The following is an 8,749-nucleotide window of genomic DNA, read 5'->3' on the forward strand; positions in this document are numbered from 1 at the left end:
GAGATACATATATGTACATTGTTTTAAAGGGATTTACTGCAAATGATCACTGTTTGGGTTGGGACTTTTGTTGAGGTGTGTGAACAGGCTCGCAAATGATATCTGGTTCTTTTGTTTCCTTCTATGAGTTACTTGTTATTGACAATAAATAATAAAGACTACTAATAGAACGAATACGTAAGGATGTTCTTTATGTGAAGGAAAAAAGAGCACTAGGAGACTGTGGAGTTAGACTTATTGAATGCATGAATTAAGACCCTTGTTAATATCAGCTGCCTGTTTTATGATTTTGAGCGGAGACAAATAAATTACTACTATAAAAAGGAGAATCTTATATATTTAAAATAAGATAAGTGCAGCGAAAATATTATAATAATATTTAAATTCATATATGGTTATTTTAATATGCATTTTTAAAACAATTTACATCAAAGATGGGCGAGAATTCTTCTTTCAGACCACTGAACACCACAACGACCTATTAGATAATGAACACAAAAGAAGAAAGAGCACATGCAAAAACTTCTTTTCCTTTTCTGATTTCTAAACTTAAACTTAGTCTTTTTAATTATAAAAATGACATCCTTGCTGATACTCTTACTCGTACCAACTGTTCTTTTTCTTTCTTTCCTTAGCACTACTTTTTCTCGACAAGAAGTTCCAAGATACCCACTCACTTTTCCGTAGGAAAAATGATTTTCATGCAGATTTTCTCTTTTATAACTAATCCAGGTAAGGATCTGTTGTGTCTTGACGAGGTTGAGAAGACACAAACTATTCAAACCAAAGAATCCAGGATGACCGAGAGAAATGGGGAGAGGAAAGATGTGGAGGAATAAAACAAAGGATGTCTAATAGGAACAATTATATTCTTATTAATACAAAAACCTACTCTGATACATACATAAAATACACAACTATTTATACTTAAAACGTTGTAAAAGACTGTACTTTACACATATATATACATACAAGAAAATAAGAGAAGTTTAGAGAACAAGGGGAAGTAAACACAAATACAATACAGGATCTAAGAGCAAAAACAAAAAGTGTGGAATAGGCATGTTAAAAAAATTAATCGAAAATCAACATGGTAACCCTAAGAATGTGAAGAATATTTTGGAAGAGAAAATTAATATTGCTCATGACGTTTCATTAAATCAGCACAATCAGCTGAGACAAGAGAGGAAGGAAAAAAGGATATATACGATGACATTTGCTAGATTTACTCCAATGTCGATCCCCAATTCTCCTCTGAGTCCAACTAGTAATTATATCTCAGCAACAAATCCTCAGGGTTTTGCTCCGTCTTTTATGAGCACACACGAACGTTCAAACAGGTTTGGAATATAATTGAATCTATTTAGGAAAGGATGTTCACTACTCAGGAATTAAATAATAATGACAACTACTAAGGAAAATTCTTTATACTACCAATTACAAATTAACGGGACATCTAAAAAACAGACCGGATTTGCATGTATGTGCATAGTCATATTTTATTTCTGCCCCTGAAGAACCCCTTTATAATATCAGCAATGGCAGAAATCCCATTTCAAAGTTTAGGAAGGGAAGGGAAGAACATAATTAATTATAATTATATAAGTAATTATTGAAGATACTTTTTAATTTGACTTTTTTGAAATAAAAATAAATATGATTGAAGTCAGTAACAGCGTCTAAGCTTACTACAAATAAGTCCCAAATTAGCTACAATTTTTTTACATCCGTTAATTATCTGAAAATTTTGCATTCAGTTGCCCAAAAAAATTTTACTGCAAATTATTGCAAGATACAAAATAATAATAATTAAATTAAAAAAAAACCTTATGAAAAAAATGAATGATTACTGCAAAAATGGTGAGGTGGCACAGCCTTTAAGCAACCATTGGCATTCAGGAGGATAAGGTTTATCAAGTATTTTTTTTTCCAAAATTGCTGTCTGTTTAGGTGAATCCTGAGAACAATCTGCCTCAAAGCAACGAGCAGATCTCAAACCTATAACCTGGCATGTTGGTTCAGTCCATATTGATTCGGTTCAGTCTAGTCTTAGGACCGGTACTATAAGTCCTTTGGACTTATAGTACCAGACCTGATTTAAAAAAGAAGAATTAAAGTCGAGTGACGTCATCAATGACCGAACTTATCAGTTTTAGGACTGAACTGGGCCAGACTAAATTCTGCAGTCCTAAATAAGGACTAACCCAACTCTAACTACATTTAACTCCATACCAATTTTGCAAAGTTTCGCATTGGTGCACAGCATGGTTGATTACAGCATCTCAAAAATACGTTGATAACTTTCAAAACTTTTTTTTGGATTGAGATTAACCATACCTCTAAAAAATCATTCAAAAAAGTGGTTCATAATTCTGAATAATAGTCAAATAAGTTATATATGTCCGTAAATAAGGACCAAAAAAAAATCAAAATCAGATTACACAATCCATAGTTTTGCTTTATAGTACTAATTAAATATAATTACAGCATTAACTATCAAAAAATATTTAGGGCATTCAATATTCTTCTAAAAACATATCTTTTCTATTTTAAGCACTTAATGAAGCTAGTACGATTTCATTTATTGACTGACCTAAAAATGATATTGCTCTTATAATATAAAAATTTATCAAAAATTCCTTAAAAGGATATATTAAAAATGTAAATATTTGAACTACCTATTTATATTTATATTCAATTTTTATTTAAAGAAATTACAATCAAATCAATATTGCTACTAAGCTAAACCCTCAAAAGCTGTTATTCCCAAAATCCAGGTTATCCAGGTAATCAAAAAATCCCAAGAAAAGGTAATTAAAAAAATATCCTAAACCCAAATATTTGGGCAAAATTAAAGGTTGGTTCATCACATCGTTCACAAGCCGAGAAAAAAAAACGTGAAAGGCTGCATTGCCCTCATTTCTTAACTGATTTGATTAAAACTTTCACAAAAATCAACATTATAACATAAATTTAACATTCAATCAATAAAATCGCCCATAGTTTGAACTGCACGTTCACAAAGTCCCCAGAAACATCAACCTCCTTTTTTGACCGTTCCACTGAGTAAAGTACGGATTGCTCTCCTTATCTCAGCTTTCAGGGATCTTGGGATGCCGTGGGGACCTTCATTGGAAACCCGTTTAACATTGACCAGACAACATAGTCTAAAGGGCCCCATTCTGGTGAGTTGCGAGGGTAAAAACTCGGCGGGACGTACATCACATTATCAGAATCAAGGAAACCGAGTGTTCTTCTGCTGGTGTAAAAGGGTGCTGCATCTTGCTGCCAGAGTTAAGGTCGGTCTTTCATGATACTGCGGATCCAGGAAAATAATTTGGTGTGCAGAACACTGATGTAGACCTTAGTGTGTACCTTCAGTCCCTGATTCAAGATGAAGGACAGCATAATGTGACCCACTCTGATAACAACAACAATAACTATAACTTGGTGTGGCACTTGGCTTTCATGATCCTAGGGACATTATGAGGACTTTTCACCAACCATCTATTCTTCCTCACGTTAAGCTTCTGGGTTTTACAGAAATTTTTCTAATCTGAGAAGAGCCAGACAAGATCTTTCACAGGATGTTTAGCTTGATTAAAGCCTTGGGTCGGTTGACCCTTTTCTCCCTGTTTGACGGGGTTAGAAGCTGTCCCTTGCGACGTGTATAGATGTGCTTCTGGATTGATGACGCGATACACAGTTGAATGGGACGCTATATCGAACTATCAGCGATTTTATTCGGATTTACTCTCCATTGGTCTATGTTGGTGTTAAAACCGATTATTAAAGAGATGGGATGAGGCCAGAGAAAATTGTGAACGCTTAAAAGAACTACCCTTTGTGTCATGAAAAGGTTGGAAATCACTGCTCTAGAGCAACTCAAACGGCAGCACGTGATACAAATCCGGACCTTCTAAGTATTGCAGTTGGGTCCTATGCCTAGGAAGAGGAAATATAGGTAGTTAATATACATGGAGGTACTGAGAGGAAATTTACAGATCCATGGATAAATTGAAACTTGTTTGATTTGGTATTTTTTCGTAATAGTTGAGTAGCCCTGCTGTAGACTCTAAAGACATGCAGGAGAGAGTTAGACACATGGCTAAGTTGAAACACTTCATTTTTTACTATTTCTGCTTCAGCATTTTCCGTGAACAATCAAATCAGAAGAGTATTAACTACGGCTTATTAATAAAGCCCAATCCTGAACTGCAATACATTATCTGAATTTACAAACTCGAAGTACCTTTATACATGGTTATTACTATGCTTCTTAAATTCAAGTATTAGCTTATATTCTTAAAACCTCTTTGTTCTATGAAAATATAATTATTTCTCTTTCATTATAAGGTTTGGTACCAAAAGTAGTAAAAGTTTTAAACTTTGCAATAACAACCATCACGTCACAATACCACTTCTACTAGCTTAGTAATACCTGTACCAAAAAGGGAATTTTCAATCAACTAGCTCCAACATTAGGCTAAGCTTTCATCCAAGGTAACACTTGATGATAAAGAAGTTCACAGTTGTCAGCAGCCACCCTCTCGTTCTGGATGTTGTAGGATATGCCAACTGTCCTTTGTTTCTCATCCGAATAAAAGACGTACTTCCAGGAATCTGAGAGTGCGATTTTTATTACTCAGGGACTTGTGGGCTTTTCTCTTATATGCCCCTCCTCATTCCAGCGGGAGTAGACTTCGTAGAATGTACTATTTGGATAACTGAGCATCTTCTTGATGAAAGCTAGGCTGTGTCCTGCACAAACCCATTCGATGATGGCATTCATCCGGGTCTCCTCCATCGTAGATACTTGTTTCGAATTAAAAGCTGTGCATCTAACTTAAATCTAACGCTCAACCTCTCAATTTAAAATTGAAATAACAAAGTTAAATGCTTTACTTATTTTTCAGGATGTAATTATATATGGTCGGTAGACCTTGTAGAGAAGTCATCAAACGTCTGAGCCAGAATCCCCTCCCAAAACAATAAAAAATATTTTTTCGACATCCATGTATGTGCATTTGAATTGTCCTGAAAGACATTTTTATATTTTATTAGACAAAAAAGTATCAATAATATTGAAAAACCGATACAACAAAACCAAAATTGATATTGCGACAACACTAGTTATTAGAAACGATTCCCTCCTTTAATTCAGGTAAAATAATTTAGGGCCTCTTTATATAAAAACAAAAAAAAAAAAAGGTAGTACTGTAAAAGTTCTAAATAATGCTTTGTTTGAATACAACATGTGCTCTAATTTGAATGCATCATTGTTCAAACTTATTCAAAATGAAGAAATACATATTTTTTTTAATGCTTGTCTTTAATAATATCAAGTGCATTTAAATGCAACAATGAACTTTCTATATTTTGTATGTACACAAGATAATACTTCAAAACTCACAAACCATGAAAAAAGTTGTGTATAATAGGATATAAAAACTTTATGTTCACATCACCCCTTAAACGACGGAGGATATCAAAAATGATAGCCATTAATTTTGTAATATTTGTATCTGTAAATATGTTACGTTTTGCAAATCATGATGGACCTGGGACTTCCTTTAAAAGGTGTTCTCTCTTTTTCCTGTATATTTGTGCCCGATTGGGCTATCCTTTCCGATATACATTGACTTTTCTAATAAGTTGGTTGATTTATGTTTCTTAGAAGGCGGGAAAAAAGTCACTTGATTGCATCCTGCCATTTTGTGAAATGTTAATATATACCAATTAGCTCTAAATAAATATATTTACAGGGTGTCCAAGATAAATTGGAACTACTTTAAACTTCATCCAGATCCATAATGTGGATATTTGGGGTTAAATCATACTAATATAAAAGGTCGCGGGAACAATACACTATAACTTCCACCACAATTGTTTTGAAAACAAACGATAGTCATCATGGAACAGGCAAGGAGAGACGCCATCCTCTGCAGGTCTGCCGCAAGCCTCACAACGTGAGAAGTGACCTAATCTGCACTCCCCGCTTCCTTGAAGGCCTCCGGAAGTCTATCAAGGCTTCACCGGGACTTCCTTGTCCAGGTTGGCCAAGAACCGTGGAGTGAGCAAGCAGCTGGTCTCCAAGGCTGTGAATGAGGACCTCGAGTACAGGTCATACCGAATGGCCAAACAACACATCCTCACGGCATCCATGAAGGCCACCAGACTCACCAAAGTGTAAGCGTCTCCTCAATGACCTGAAGAGCCATGGAGGAAGAATCATCTTCTTCTCCGATGAGAAGAACTGGACTGTCGACAGAAGCTACAACGTCCAGAATGACAGGTGGCTTGCCAACGAGAGAGAAGAGGTCCCTGCAGTCTTCACCATAAAGTTCACGGGCTCTATTACGAGGGAGTGGAATGCTGTCGATTCTGCGGAAGTCATCAGGGCATGCAAATCCTTTAGGGGCAGGATGGAGAAGATGGTGGCTGCTGAGGGAGGACATGTTGAATAAATTTATTGTTTAATATCATGTCTAGCTTTTTCATATTAACAAATACAATCCAAATTCCATTTTTATCAAGCAGGTTGAATTTTAAGATAGTTCCAATTGATCGTGGACACCCTGTATCATCTACCAAAATTAATAAATGTATTCAACAAAATTAAATATGGACAGGCTTGTCAAAAACTTCAGAATAGTCATCATAATCAAAAGAACTTGATTGAGGGGGTGAACATATTCTTCATCTTGTTCCAGTTCGAATTCCTCAACTTCTGAATCAGAGTACGATATGAACACAATATAATGTCTTATTTCTTTAATTTATGATTTTTTCTTGGACAACCTTGTACAATAAGAGGTTGAATCAGAATGGCCAGTTCAGCAAAACCTGTATTTATGTTTATGCAAGGAATGTACACAATTCCTTTCTAGAGTTATTTATTCATGTCTGAACTCGCTTGAGCCTGTTCATACACAATTGTAGAACCAAAAGATTATCTGAACTGATTAGGTATCAAATATGATACCCACGTCTGTGTAGGTAGTATTCACTATATCAACAAAACGATTACTAATTTTGAATTTTGTTTGCTTTGTGGCTAACAAAATGAATTATCAAAATTTAAGAACTTATAAACACATACAATCAAGAAGGTTCTCAGAATATTTCATTGAATCCCAAATGGTTATCAAAAATGATACCCTCGTCGTTCTAATGTTAAATCACAATCTATCAAACTTTTACGTACTACACATTAATTTAATTAATCATAGATGGGTATTATTTACTATAATTAACCAATAAAATTAATGGATTTACTAACTATTTTTTTATTTATAAAACCAGCTCTAATTTCCTAAGTTTTTAATTAAGTTTAAATCCCTGAACCTATCTAAATAATATATAAAGGAAAATTCAAATAAATTCATTCGTAAGAAATAACTATTTATTTGATTAATCAATTTGTCCATATATGTAAATTAGATTATTCGAAAGTATAAATGTATATTTACTCTGGGAAGAAACCCCATGGGATCCCTCCTACTAATGATGAATAAAAAATAAAAAATCGGTGGACGCGATCCCCTTTATTCCTTTGTACATTTATTATGTAAATGTATTTTCATTACCGTCCATTACTACGAACTACTACTATTATGATTATTTATGTTTATGATGAATGCCTACCTAGATATAATAATTGACTTTATTCATTATTCACTCTCTATGACGTGTCCTTCTCGTACCCTTGCATCATCTCTTACTATGTATGTACTTGCAAGTGAATAATACGCACATAAGGGTAAGATTTAGGTACTAAAACCCCCAATTCCAAGGAACAATGATTTTAAGATGAAGATTTCAAAATTCATTTTTCATAACATGTATGTAATAGTCAAGGTGAATAGAAATACAAGGTTATACCAAAACGCCCGTAGAACTGATGTTTGACTTCCACCACGCTTTTTAATATTGACCTGATAGTGTATGAGTGGCTGCGTGTTTTGTCAAAATCTGATTTTCTTCCCCAGCAGTCGGTACGATACATCAAATTGAAAGTTCTAGCAATAGTGACGCCATAGACTATTATGGGTACTGTGTTTTGTCCTAATCTGTCAAGAGTACGAAGAGAAGGCGGTAGCGAGAGATATGGTATTACTGAATTAAAAACTTTTGTTATATCAACTGCCTGTTATAAGATTTTGAGGGTAGGTGAAGAAAGTGAATTAATGTTATACAAAAGGGAACCTTCTACGTTTAAAATATAGATAATTTCATACCTATTACTAAAGAAGGGATATAGGTTAGGGAAAAAACTAAGTTTAGAAATTAGAAAAGGAAAAACGGAGAAATAGATGTACTATTTCTTCTTTTTTGTTGATTATTTAATAGGTCACTGAGGTGTAAACTTCTCCCTCTGAAGTAAGAATTATTGTCTATCTTTGGTATAAATTGCTTTTAAATATATAGTAAAATAAATAAATATATATATTTAAATATGATTATAATATTTCCGCTGCAGTAATGCTATTTTAAATTTCGAAGGTTCTACTAAAGAGTAGAACCTTCGAAATTTAAAGTAGTAGTAATTCATTTTCTCCCAAAAAATCAAATAACAAGGATATACAGGGAGCAACTCTCTAAATAACATTGTTATTACTAATCATATAGGTATGATCATATGTCAATATTTATTCCTTTTTTAACCCTTAGTCAAAGAACTTGGATATTATACACCTCAAGATTGATATCAAAATGATTTTTATTCCTTAGAATCTACAAGGAGCAG

Source organism: Lepeophtheirus salmonis, chromosome 2 (genome assembly GCF_016086655.4).
Source record: "Lepeophtheirus salmonis chromosome 2, UVic_Lsal_1.4, whole genome shotgun sequence".
In the NCBI taxonomy this organism is placed as follows: domain Eukaryota; kingdom Metazoa; phylum Arthropoda; class Copepoda; order Siphonostomatoida; family Caligidae; genus Lepeophtheirus; species Lepeophtheirus salmonis.